Source organism: Cupressus sempervirens, chromosome 8, assembly GCF_028749045.1.
Source record: "Cupressus sempervirens isolate cs-2001-9-10 chromosome 8, ASM2874904v1, whole genome shotgun sequence".
Classification (NCBI taxonomy): domain Eukaryota; kingdom Viridiplantae; phylum Streptophyta; class Pinopsida; order Cupressales; family Cupressaceae; genus Cupressus; species Cupressus sempervirens.
This window is the reverse complement of record NC_143125.1, coordinates 470,532,404-470,546,548: the sequence shown is the minus strand read 5'-3', so window position 1 is coordinate 470,546,548 and position 14,145 is coordinate 470,532,404. Positions and strand designations below refer to the sequence as shown.

General features: G+C 31.3%; 1 pseudogene; it reads right to left on the bottom strand.

Moving 5' to 3' along the window:
• Nucleotides 1–11,308: 11,308 nt before the first annotated feature.
• LOC149543272 (RNA-binding KH domain-containing protein RCF3-like) lies at nucleotides 11,309–12,703 on the bottom strand (annotated as a pseudogene).
• Between the last annotated feature and the right edge of the window lie 1,442 nt (nucleotides 12,704–14,145).

Below are 14,145 nucleotides of genomic sequence, written 5' to 3'. Positions count from 1 at the left end.
CAAGTTGAAATCATGGAAGTAAAGTCACTCAAGAAGTGGGTGACTCCATCCCCTCAAACTAAATTCCTAAGAATGTGTTGGAGCTGTACTCAGTAAGAAAATCATAAGTAGTTCCAAGAAATATGAGGAATGCAAATGATCCAATCAGTATTCCAGATACACCATGATCACAGAAAGGTTATCTTTCACTGAGTTGCATCAGACTCCATTGAGAAAAGTTGGTTAAAGACCTTACTGAGTGAGGTCAAGATTAAAAGGAATTTGGTTTGTCTATTGAGTTGATACTCTTGTCGAGTTAGGTCAGTAGATGATAGTCTGTCATGCACCATGTCAATATGGTACCTAGCATTAATGGAAAATTTTCATCAAAAAGGGTAGAATTTGACTTCATTTTTCACATGTCTTTAGAGCAAAGATATTTCTAGGTGCATTCAAGTGATTCCAAGCAATTTCGAGAAAATTTGTAGCTAGGGAATTTTTTTGAAGATTTTCATCACTTATCGAGCAGTAATGGCATCCAAAAGCACCAGTAGTAGCAAGGTGAAAAGAGGATCAAAGATGTTGGTCAAGGGTGTAGAGTGGAAAGCACCAAATTTTAAGTTAGTTCCAGCAATGGTAGAGGCACTTGACCCTAATGGTGCGTAATCAAAAATTCCACAAAAGGTACTTCTAATTAATGATATCTGCATTCATTTTAAGTGTTCAATTTAAGAGATAGGAACCCTAGAAATGGATAGTTCTTTAGAAGAAATGTGTGTTGATGGCTCATTGAAACCCGAGCACAAGCATTCGAAAAAAAAAGGGTTGACACACATATCACACTTGCCAAGAAGATTTTAGATAAAATGGATTAGGTATATTCTTAGCCATATACACAATGGTTAGTTATGGTTAAAGAATCTCATATTGATCACCAAAAAGATGATTCACAAGATTACTAGCCTTCCCATTTTGAGCAAAGCTAAATCCACCAAAACCCTAGGTCAGGATGAACTCCAAAATAAAACCCTATCTGAGTGGGACGGTAGAGGTTTGAAAATTAGCACCATTATTGATGTGGAGCTGAGGTTTGAAATTCATGTAATTGCCCACAAAATTTACTGTTCCATTCATTTAAACAGTGTGCCACGTGAGGTAGTAGAGTTAGCATTCAAAGTTGTGAAGAAAAACTTGGAAATTGACTTGTCAGAGCTACTACTAAAGCAACTAAACAAGAATATGGATAGCATCAGGTCATAAAAGAATAATCCCTACAAATTTGGTTCTTTATTGACATGTCTTTTCTTTTATGTACAAAAATTCTTTCCATTCAAAGGTTTTGTCATATGGAGAAAGGATGTTCCCATTTTGTATTAGATAAATGAGTTTATAGTAGAAATGGGTGTAAAATTTGACAATATAATGGACAATTATTTTGAAGACTTCAAAGAAATAATGAACAATAGGTTCAAGATTCCTCCTAAACTTGTTGAGGATTATAAAGGTGATGTATTTTTCATGGTAGATTGTGATAGAGTATACATTCAGGTAGTTATTCCTCGAGTTGCATGGGTGAAGCCTCTCCTTTATGAAGTCAATATTGATGAGACTAGGGACATCATTGAAGCATTGGTAAATGAGCCTCTAGATGCCAAGAAACTAGCCTTTGGCACTTATGATGAGGCAAAAGCCAAAATTGAATTGGAAATTAAGCTACCTCAAGCAATCAACAAAGGTAAGAGGAAGATTGCTAAGATGAAAACTACCACTGGTCCCTTAATGCTTATCGAGGGAAAAGGAGAGGATGAAGAAGAGGATCAAGAAAAGAAGATGAAGGGAAAGAATAAAAAAAGAAGGTAGAACTAGTAAAGAAGAAAGGGAGGGTTATCATTACTAAACCTCCAAAAGCATCCACATCTGTTTTCACTAGGAGAGACAAAGGAAAAGATAAAGGTGAAGTAATATTCAACAAGCCCCAACTTACCTTCCAAGAAAGGCTAAAAAAAATGGAAGAAGGAGCTAGCATCACAAACTTCAAGGCTTTAAAGTTTGAAACTAGAACTAATGCTGAGAAGATGTAGATTGAGGAGCTAGTACTCACCAAAATGGGAAAGTGGAAGTATTCCCCAAACTAGATTGCTCCTCAGATCTCAAAATAATTGTTAGTAAGATTGCAACCAAGGTGGGAATCAGCCACGTAGATAGCCAAGGAAATTTATGAACAATCCTTGAAGAAACTATTGCCAAATCTCATTGAGGTAGAAGTAAATGCAGCCATGAAGAATAATGAAGGTAAAATGATGATCAAATTTCACACATGTTTGATTCTAATTAAGGAGATTGAGCATGTTGTAAGAGATTCAAATTTTTTTTGGAAGAATATCTATCATCTGCATAAGCCTAGTGATGATCCAGTTGAGATCAAGGATGATGATGGTGATAGTGATGATGGAGAAGATGACAGCACTCCATGTGCTACTGTTGATGTTGAAGTTTATTAGGCACTAAGAGCTGATGATGAAGAGAAAGGGGAAGAAGCTAAAGAGGAAGACAAGGAGGAAGTGGATGAAGAAGATGATCCAATGAAGATTGCAATAGAAGTCATTACTTCCCTTCCTCACTCTCCACCTAAGTCGGCAACATCATCAGGGTTGGAGTCACCTTCAGCAAGATTGATTGCATCTAAATCAAAAATATCATCTGCTCTTGCCACCTCATAGCTCCAAGTATCTTCAATGGAAGTATCAATTACTTCATCTATCGAGCTGTAGCCCTCTTCATCAACACCCAAGCAATCCATCACAGCAATGTGCATAGCTATGAGTTCCACAACTGTACCAACTTCTTCTACTCCATGTACAATAGGTCTACCAACACATTCTACAAATTTTTCTAACATAGCTCTAATTGCACCAATTTCTATTAGTTCTTCAATTGTAAATATTCTAGCTTGTACATTACCTATTGGTACATCATTTTTGGGAAGTACATCAATTTTGGACATAATTGGTACTTCTCTCAGTTTTCCTCCAGTTGGACCAATTCAAATTTTTTATGCTACTCCATCTATATCAACTATTGTTTCTATTTCTAAATCCAAGGAAGTAAGCATTGAAGTAAAACCAAAAACTCCTCTAAAACTTCTATTTACTGGTAAGGAAATTGATAAAGATATAGCCTTGGATAAAGAAATTATTGTTCGCAAGATAGATTTGGACACTGCCTTAGCCAATGAAATGAGATTTCTCAGTCAACTTTTAGAGCAAAAGGCAAGGCAAAAGTAGCTAAGAGAAGAGAGGGATAGAGAATTCACAATAATCGAGAATGTCAAAAGCATAATTAATGAAGCTATAGGTGTTGATGTTGATCCATCTCAACACATTTTGTTACAATTAGAAGAGGCTATAAATAAGTTCAATGAGGACACTTCTGGACAAGATAAGCTCATTGAAAAGGTAGAGAAGAAATTTGAAAATAAGGTGCTTGAGCACATTGCTCAGCACATTGCAATAAAGCAAGTAGAATTATCCACAATTTTGAGCAACCTTGAGCAATCTTTTACAAATGTAACATTACTTTTTGGCAAACTTTGTGATGTTACTGAGTATACCAAGGATGTCAAAGAAAAATTAAATAATATTGATGTGGATATGAAGGATAGTGATCAAAATTTATAGCTTGACCTTAGTTCAAGCTCATCACATCACATGAAGATGAATTTTTTGTCAGAAATGTAGGCAGAGCTAGTTAGAAAAGAAGCTAGGATTAGGTCTACACTGATTGACATCAAAAATATGATCCTTCCAGTTATGGACCAAATGCAGAAACATATTGCTTATTCAAAAACATTGATCCAAGACAACAATTTTTCTATAGCATATCATATGATTGAACTTTCCATAGAAGTTCAAGTGGCACTCTCCACCTGTAAAATTTGGTAAGATAATTGGGATAAGACATTGTCTCTTATTCTCAAGGTACACTTTGAATTTCTCTCACATTTTAGTGTCTCTATTTGAATTTATTGTATATACTCTTTGGCATTATTGTCAAAAAGGGGGGAGTATGATATGAAGAAGGGAGGAGAATAGGGGGAGTAAAAGAGACTTGTGGAGAAATAAGAAAGAAAATAAATTGATATATATACATATATATAGATAAAAGCTATGTATATATTATGCCATATGTATGGGGGAAATATGTAAGATATGTATATATACATTAGCTTTACAAAGATCAATTTTGACAAAAATCAAAATCAAAATGTCAGTGAACATAAGTTTGTTTCATAAGTGTTTTTTTCACTAATGCTAAAGGGGGAGATTTTTTGCATTATTTTGTATTTTTCATTAGTGACAACACTTATTCGATTCTGACTTCTTATTGAGCTCATCAGTTAGTCTATAGTTTATACTAAGAATTTAGTTGTTACCTTGTAAGCTTAGCAGTTAAGTAGTTTACACTGAGCATTCCTAAAGCTACCAAGTAAATATAGGCAATGTGAAGACCAATAGTGTTTACTGAGCTTCTCAATATCTACCATGCTTCACAGTGTCTACCGAGTAGTAAGTTTGTGTCATGGAGATTCAATGTAAATTGAGCATTGGAAGAAGAAGTGTTTACCAAGTGAAGCAAGGTAAACTCAGTGTGCAATATCTACTGAGTGACACTACATCTACCAAGTCACCAGTGGTTACCGAGTTTAGAACTACATCAAGTGATTAGTATGGACAGAGCATTCACTTCTACCAAGTGCATGATGATGCTGAGTAATGTAGTGGATTCCTTTTATCAGAAGGTCACCGAGTCAGTTCAGTGAACCTAAGTTATTTACTATTGGTCTGACTTTGTAATGTATTTGTTCACTTATATTTTGGCCAACCTTGCAATTTTATAAATTTGAAAGGTATATATGTAAGGTGTATTGTAAGATATTGTATGTATGAAGCAATAGCAAAGTAATGTGAATTATTTTTGAGAAGTACATGTGAAGGATTTTCAGTAGTAGTTCAAGGAATATAGAAAGGTCAATACAGAGGCAAAAAAGTTATATCCATCACATAAGGTGATCAATGCATAAAGGATCTTATTAGCAATCAGTTGTAAGTAGATCTATTGCTTCATCTTAACAGGTGAATTAGTTTCTAAATCCTTTAACAGGGTAGACTTAATAGTCTTTGCATAAATCTCTTAACCGAGTGCACACTTCATTGTATGTTTGTAAATCCTCTAACAAGGTGGACCTAGTAGTCCTTTGTGCTCCTAACAGAGAAGATCACTAGAAGTGGTCAATGTAAGCCTTAACATGCCAACTTTATACTATAGTAGTGAAGTTTTGTGGGTATCATCCCCACCCTAGTTTTATTTTCTATTTAGAAGGTTTTTGGGTCACCAAAATATTGTGTTCCTTCATGTGATGAATGTTTTATCTTTTAGTACTAATGTATGTAGTAGCATAGATGGATGTATGGTAAATTTAAAAGAAAATTTTAAAGTTACTAATTCACCCCTCCCCTCTCAGTAACTTGTCATATTTTGAATATTTCTAACATCACATTATATGATTTCACTACTATAAGGAAAAAAAATCAATTTTTGATTTTTTTTGAATTAGTTAAGATGGTCATACATGAGAGTTTTTAAATTATGAAAATAGTATAGTAAAAAAGTCATAATTAATTAGTTATTTGGAATAAAAATATCCAAAAATATGTGTCACATCCAGGCATGAGTCTACTTTTTATTTCTATAATTATATTAAAAAGTATTATCATTTGATTTTGATTAAGGTGGTCACACAAACACCTACTTTTTATTTTCACCATGAAATTTTTGTAGTATTGCATTAGAATCCAAAATTTTGACCAATTAAATAATTTTTTCTCCAAATAAGGCCTAATAGTTTAGAAACTACATTCAAATATCTATAGATTCTTTTCTTACAACTTTTTGATTCTAGAACTACTTTAAAATTATGTGTCAATTTGACATAACCCTATTTTGCTAGTTTTTCACTACCACTTAAGGCCATAGTTTGGTTGACCACAATCTTGTACATACTCACCTTTTATCTCTCAATAAATAGGGAGATACAATTAATGAGTATCAAAAATCTATCACTTTGAGAACTAACCATTTTAGCATTTGAAGCCTTCTTGTATTTTCTTATTTCATACTCATTTTTTGGATTACAATGCATGCATATAGCCTATCTTTGTTTACTTTTTCTTAGATTTATTTTCTTAATCATATAGATTAATTCATCTATTTTGGATTAAAAAATCCTAAAAATATAAATTAGCTTGTATTCAATCTAGCTTAAATCTTGCATTGCATGCATTCGAAACCCTTCATTTTAGGTGGTTTGGTTACTGCACTCTCAATTCTTAGAGCACTTTGTAAAACCTTGTCTAGATAGAAGGAAACATATCACTTTGTATAGACATTCAGGATGAATAACCTCATGCTCATTCCTAGATGTACCTAAAAATTAATGATCATGTTTACATGTGTGGTTAAATAGGAGGCCCATATTTAATACATATATTTTTGGTGCCCGCCATTCAGAGAAAAGGAGAGTTTAATTTAATTTGAAAGTTTCCATAATTGGAGGAATTAACTAATTTTTGTTGGAGTGAATGATGTAGTTAATTAATTGTTTTAATTTCTTTTCTAATTTTTGTTGACTCGCAATTTCCAATTTAGAATCGAAGAGAATATTTGAAGATAATATTTCAATTAATAAATTTAATATGACCTCATAATTGAATATCCTAATTGATTGAACAATTAGGATGAGGTTATTTAATTAAATAAAACATATTTAATTCATTTTGTCATGCATATTAGCTAAAGGGGCTGAATTTATTTAATTAAAGTGCCAAGACTTATAATTAAATCAATTCAATTGTAAGGTTTATTTAGCCAATTTAAGTCAATGTTTAGGAATTAAATAAGATATGTCATTATTGCAATATTAGGATTTCTTTGCAATTTGATACTCAGATCAAGTAGAGTCAAGTGGTCATAAGTTCCTAGTAAAATAGGACTTTACTGATCACAAAATTGATGTTGTAGTCTAATTCACTGAAATTGGTTCATAATGGCAAGATGCCAATTTTGGGAAAGTACAATTTTTAGTGTCTAAAAGTAATGGAGAGTGGAGAATATGCACTGATTCTAGAGATATAAACAACATAATAATGAAATATAAATTTTATTTTTCTAGGATGGATGACATAATGGATAATTTGAGTGGAGAAAATTATGTTACCAAGATTGATTTGAAAAGTGGTTATCATCATATAAGAATTAGAGAAGGAGATGAATGGAAAATTTCTTTCAAGACTATTGAGGGTTTTTATGAATGGTTGGTTATGCCTTTTCATCTAAATGATGCACCTAATACTTTTATGAGGTTGATGAATGAGGTTTTGAAGAAGTTCTTGGGTAAATTTGTGGTTGTATATCTAAATGGCATTTTTATATTAGTAAGACTAAAAAATAACATCTTGAGCATGTAGGACAATTATTACACAGATTGAAGGAGGAGAACTTGTTGGTTAACCTGAAGAAATATTCTTTTATGTAAAAATAAATTATGTATCTTGGTTTTGTGATTCTAGCTGATGGTCCAAAGATGGATCCTTAAAAGGTAAAAGTTATTCCTGATTGGCCTACACCTGAGAATGTTTGGGGGGTAAAATCATTTCATGGGTTGGCATATTTTTATAGGAAGTTCATCAAAAATTTTATTTCTATTTGGAATGCTATGATTGAGAATATGAGAGGAGATAAAAAATGATTTCAAGTGGATGCATGGAGCATGAAAGAGTTTTGAAATAGTGAAATAAAAGATTGTAGGATTTCCTACACTTGTTGTGCATGATTTTAGTAAAAAATTTCAAGTTGAATGTGATGGAAGTGTGTTTGGAGTTGTTCTAAGTCAAGAATGAAGACATGTATCTTTCTTTAGTGAGAAATTGAATGATTGTAAGAGAAAATATTTGGTTTATGATCTAGAATTCTATGCTATTGTTTAAGCTTTGGAGAATTGTAGACATTATTTGATACATAGAGACTTTGTGTTATATACTGACCATAAAGATTTACTATATTCACTAGTACATTTTGGCAAATATGTGACTGTGTATAAAAATTTTAATCACACTACTAAATTTTTTAGTCACATGACTAAAACTTGTCACATTCTACTTTTTTTTGTAATTATTAAGTATAGGTGACTAAATAAGTGACTAATTTGGTCACAAGGTAAAATCACAAGATCAACCAAATAGAAATGACTAAATAAACCAACAAATAAGTGACTAGATAATTAGTCCCTAATAATTAGTCACATAAACACAAGTGACTAAATAAACTATCAAATAAATGACTAAATAAGTGACTGGATAATTAGTCACTATTAATTAGTAATTTTTTCTTTGTCTTTTCACTTTCTCTAATGTCTATTTATTAATGGATTAGGTTAATTTTATTTTCCATAACTCATTCATGACACTCATACCTTCACTTTCTCATATGAATCATGGTTTCGCTTTACATGTTCCTTGATGCAAGATGTTTGTTAAATGGCTTGGGAGACTTTATTTACCATTTTAGGATCTTCAATCAATATTACAAATTGATTTAGTTTTGGGTAAATTAACAAGTTTTTTCTTAACTCAATTCTCTTATATTTAGACTACTCATTTGGATTCTCAATTATTTATTCCAATATCCATAATTAAAAGAATTATTAATTTAACTAATAATTTTGAACATATTAAAATAGATGGATAATTTATTACTAATTAAAAATATTTAATAATATGTAGATACTATTTTAAAAAAAATATGAAAAGGTGGGTATGATTTTCATTTGGAGGGAATTTGAGGCAATTGTTTATTATTTGAGATCTTCCTTGTTGAGAAGGGGAGAAGGACAAATTGGGTGAACTTGTAAAGAACAATTAGGATAATGGATCATAATGCATTACCTCATGTTCTTTCCGATAATTTATTACAAACACATTCGATGAAGTCATTCCATATAATATAATTATAGAAACATATTACTTATCATAATAAATGATAATAAAATTTGATAATATAATTAGTCACTAAAATATATTAATATTTGATAATAATCATTCTCATGAAATATGAGTTCTTGTGAACTACTACTCATAAAAAATGGGTAGATAAGTTTGACTAAAAAACTAGACACTTAAATCAAGAAAAAAAAATCATAATTTGCCTTGTTATAAAAAATCCCTCCTACCTAAAATATAAAAACATAAAATACATTCAAATTGGAAAATTAAAAGTAAATGACTATTTAAAATTTGAAAAGTATAAAAGTTAAAATATAAAAATTAAAACTAAAAAATAATAGTTGAAAACATAGAGGTAAATTATTGATAATTTATTAATTATTTAAAATATACAACATCAAATAATGGAAATGTTTTCAATGAAATATGTAAAGCTTAATTCCACCCAATTTGTGTACATTTGTAGGGAGTTCTCTATACAATTGATTTTTGTTGTAAAATATTAGAGGGAACTTAAAATATTGACCCTTTGGTTAATATTGATGTACACTTTCATTGTAATTTTTGTTGGTGGAAACCCTGTTTTGAAGCCTCCTGTGGTATGTATTTCTTTTTTCTCTTCCCCATCTTTCCTAACTGCACCATCTATTGATAGCTAATCTTTATACCTACTACACTTATACTAAATCAATTTTATTGTACTATCAAGAAAATGTAGGACGAATACAAATGAAAAACCTTGCTACATGAGAGGGATTAAAACTAGCCTTTCATCGAGAAAAGTTTGAGGTAAGTTTTGATTAGGCAATAGAGCAAGACCAACAAGAAGTGCCAAAATATCATTGAACAAAAAGAGCAACTTGAGAAAAGAAGATAGAGACTACTAAGCTGGATGGGAAAAGTGTCTTATTTTCTATCTTTTTGATGGCCTTCACATAATCTTTCTAAAATAGTTAGGAAATATAATATTTTTCTAGTGATTTTTTGCAATCTATTAAGATAACATAGTATAGTAAACTATATTGAAAGGGGTGATGCAAGAAGTACCTTCAAAATTTTGTTTTTCTAATGTCATAGTTATGAGAATTGGGTTCTTTATCTAGATATATAATGGCTATGTAAAGAAGTGGCTATTGGCATCAGGAGTTTATCTATTTTTGAGGAAGTAAGATTATAGTTAAGGGTTTTATGTAATGGTGGATTCACTTATATGGAGACAAGAGAAACAACTTTCAATTATCTTTAGTATCAGTGCACGATATGGTTTGAAGAAAATAGAAAAAATGCTTAGCATCTTCTCTTCTAGTATGGGTATTTGAATCACTCTTTCATGTTTTATTGAATGTATCTAGACTTATCAAAAACCCTTATGACTTGTGCAATGTTTATCATGCTATTTTTTATTTTAGTTTTTTCTTATAGTATAATTTGCTAAACCCCCCATATAAACTTCATGAATGTGCTACTGGAAAAGTTTTTTCTTTTATCATCTTTTTTATGTTGTGTACATTACTAAGTTCTTTCATATGTGTGACAAGGTGGTTGCAAGAATATGGAAGAGAAACCAAATACCAAAAACCAAAAACATCACTCAAATGGTTTGTACTCTAGAGACCCTAATTTACCATAATCATTTAGGCTTAGGTCCAAGTTCACAAAAAGGATACAAGTATTTACTTTATCATTTAATATGAACCCTTTGGTATTATTTGTTAAGGTTGAAATTTCAAGTTAAAGATATGTTTAGTTTTAAATAAGATGTAGAAACTAAGTTTGTAGTTACTAAAGTTTGACTAAATAGCATTATCATCATATTTCTCAAACTTGACAGCTTAAAATATATGATTCATTCCTTGAGAAGAGTGCATATCACTGATCTCCACAATTTGACCCTTTCATATTATTTCTACATGTTCAAGAAATAAATTAGAGAGATGTTCAGTTACTCCAACTCTACTAAATGTCTAAATTATGGCTCATCAAGCTCAAGATTAAATACTAGGTGGGGAAACTAATATCTAAATTCAACTACAAAGACAACATATTAACAAACCAAATAAGGTGGGAACTCTAAATATAAAGATATTTTGTTAAGGTGTAAAAAGGTGAAAATATCAACTATGATGACATCCCTATCTGTAAGTATAGTTCTTTTAATGTTAAAATTTAAGTACTACACTTTCTCTAGATGCATTGGTATTTTAGTACTAATCAATATATGTACAAAATATGTCATCCCACACTTTGTACTCATTTTTTTGTGCCAAATTTTACTAAATCTCGCACTCCATTTTGGTACATACCCCAAAACTTGATGAATGATACATACTTCATGGGGATACTCTCTCTTGTCTTCTTGAATAGTGTGATTACATAGGAACAACATCTAAATTAGTAAGTGTATATTTAGGTAGAGGCACACTAAAAGAACCATTACTAGAACCATCAATATCTTGAAAATATGTAGCCTTAAGCCTAGATGCAACATGTATAAGAGAATCCCTTGAAATTTTATTTTTTTCTAGAATATGCACAACTTTATCATTCTATAGAGTACACTTTGGTAAATTGTCCTTAGGAAATACATGAATATCAACTCGATTTTCCCTCAACATCTGAGATATTATGTTACTACTCTTCCCTATAAGACAACCAATTGGATTTGGTGGAACCAATACTATGTTTATAATATGACCTTAAAAAACAATTTTGTTGGTAGTGTTTATTGTAGAATAATAGAAACCTCAATAAAAAGTGATACACAATTGTCAACAAACTCAAAAGATGAGACTAAAATTTAAGTTTCTTCAAATTTAGGCACTCTATTAGATATTTTAATATTTTCTTCTGATTCTTGTCTTATTTGATTGATTGTGCTTCCACTCTTTGCAGTTACTCCACCAACCTTGTCATTTGGATATAATATTGTAGGAAAAAATTCCTAAACCTTACCACCTTCCCTATGGGTGGGTCTACCAAGACTAGCTAAATCAGGTAAGCCAAGCAGATATATTTTCCATCTAGAGCTTAGTTTGCTTCTATATCCTCCAAACAATTGCATAGATCCTCTAAGGCCAAAACTAGAGCACCAACATTCTAATTTGACCATAGAGGGTTCCCCAAGGGTAGAATAATTACTGAATAAAATAAAGAATTTCCATAAGCATACGAATATTGTGAAGGGTTATTAAATTCCAAGTGTTATTTCCATGGACTTTCATACAACTGAGTTGAAATTCGATATAATACTTTCTTCACTATAGATGTTTCTCTAGATATTTGAACAATTTTATCCATATCTATAGCACATGGAGGTAGTTGTTCCTTAGATATATACAAATTTTGGTACTTGTATCATTCTTAATCTTTGCAATTATCTTTCCACCCTTCCCTATAAAGTATCCAATTTGGTTATCAACAACAAGCAAATGAGATTTAATATTGTGAGACATCTCTTTTTCATAATCTTCATAATATGAAGCCCCACCATATTCTTCCTCAATTATCATTTTGTGTACTCTAAAAAGAGCATATGGCATAGGGCACAAAGGCTCACTATCACTTCCATCCTTATCCACATTATCTTTTTCCATGAAATTTTTCTTATCATCATTATTATTATCATCATAATTCTTATTGAGATTATCCTTTGGTGAAATTTTTGTCATAGGATAGAGTCATGTAGCTATCAATCCTTAAACAACCCATGTCTAATATATTCAATTTAGCCAAATTTCATAATCTTTAAATGTTTCATTTCATTCTAGTCTATACCCTATAAGTGTTATCAACCTACCATGTTAGCACACCTTTCACCTCTCAAATCTCCTTAACATACCCACCATACCCTTATAAAGATGGAAGACTTCCATCTCTAAGAAGATATGACCTTGTGATTTTTAAGCCTTGCCCAAGCATTCCTAAAAACACACAAAGGCAGATCCGTATCTAGGAGTTTGAGAAACTTCATATCTCAAAAAAGTAGAAGCAATAGTAGAAATGACAACAAGATAGGAAAATTAGGCAAGGGAATAACATGGAGGATTAGACAGTGGAAGGAAGATATGATTGGAGATCAAAACTAAATAATGTTAAGTAACCAAATAGGCTCATGAGTGAAGACATGAAATAAAATGATTGCAATAGATACAATATCTAGAAAGGGGATTTTTTGGAAGGGCTTCAAAACCTTCAAAACAAATACACATAGAAAGAGTGAAACCATATATTTTAGTCATTGTTTATATTTCCATTTCTTCTCATCTTAGATAATTATGCAAATTATGAAAACTTTAGAAAAAATTATCAAAATTTTCAAAATCTTTTTGGTGGAGAGATTTTGGTTAACTACCATAGTTAGAGATGCTCCTAGAACATGCATACAAAATGTGAATAATAAATAAGGGTATGAATTTTTAGACCCATTACCTTAAATGTGGCTATTTTGAAAAATAAATCACAACCTTAAAATTTTTTGCTTGGCATAGGAAGGCATCGAGTGACAGTTCTTCTTAGCACCAATGGATGTCGAGTGATAAGCAGTGGGTGTCGAGTGAACTTAGAACAAGAGGAAATTGAGTGAACTTGGCACACAAGGAAACTTGGAAATAGTGTATGTCGAGTGAGCTCAATGAGGGTAGAGAGGGAGATTTGGTGGACTTGATAAAGACAACATGTCTTTTACAAACTGGGTGACCTTTTTATAGACCTTCTGTTTGAACTTTTTCCACCATTAAAATATAGAGAGCTAAAGTATGAAGCCTTCAACTATGAACTTCTCAAATGCAAAATACTATGCAATGATAAATAGAAGAAGAGAAACACAATGATTTGTATGCCTTCTTGATAAACAGAAGAAGAGAAACACAATGATTTGTATGCCTTCTTGATAAACAGAAGAAGAGAAACACAATGATTTTTATGCCTTCTTGTTTACTTGCTATTCAAATATGATAAAACTATTACAAAATCTAGGAGCATTCAACTTCAATTAGAAAACCCTAAAAACTTCAAATTGATAAAATTTTAAACTTTAAACTTATAGCTCTAATGGCTAGATATAACAATGCCTGGAGAAATCACTACTTCACAAGTTGAATCAATAAAAAAA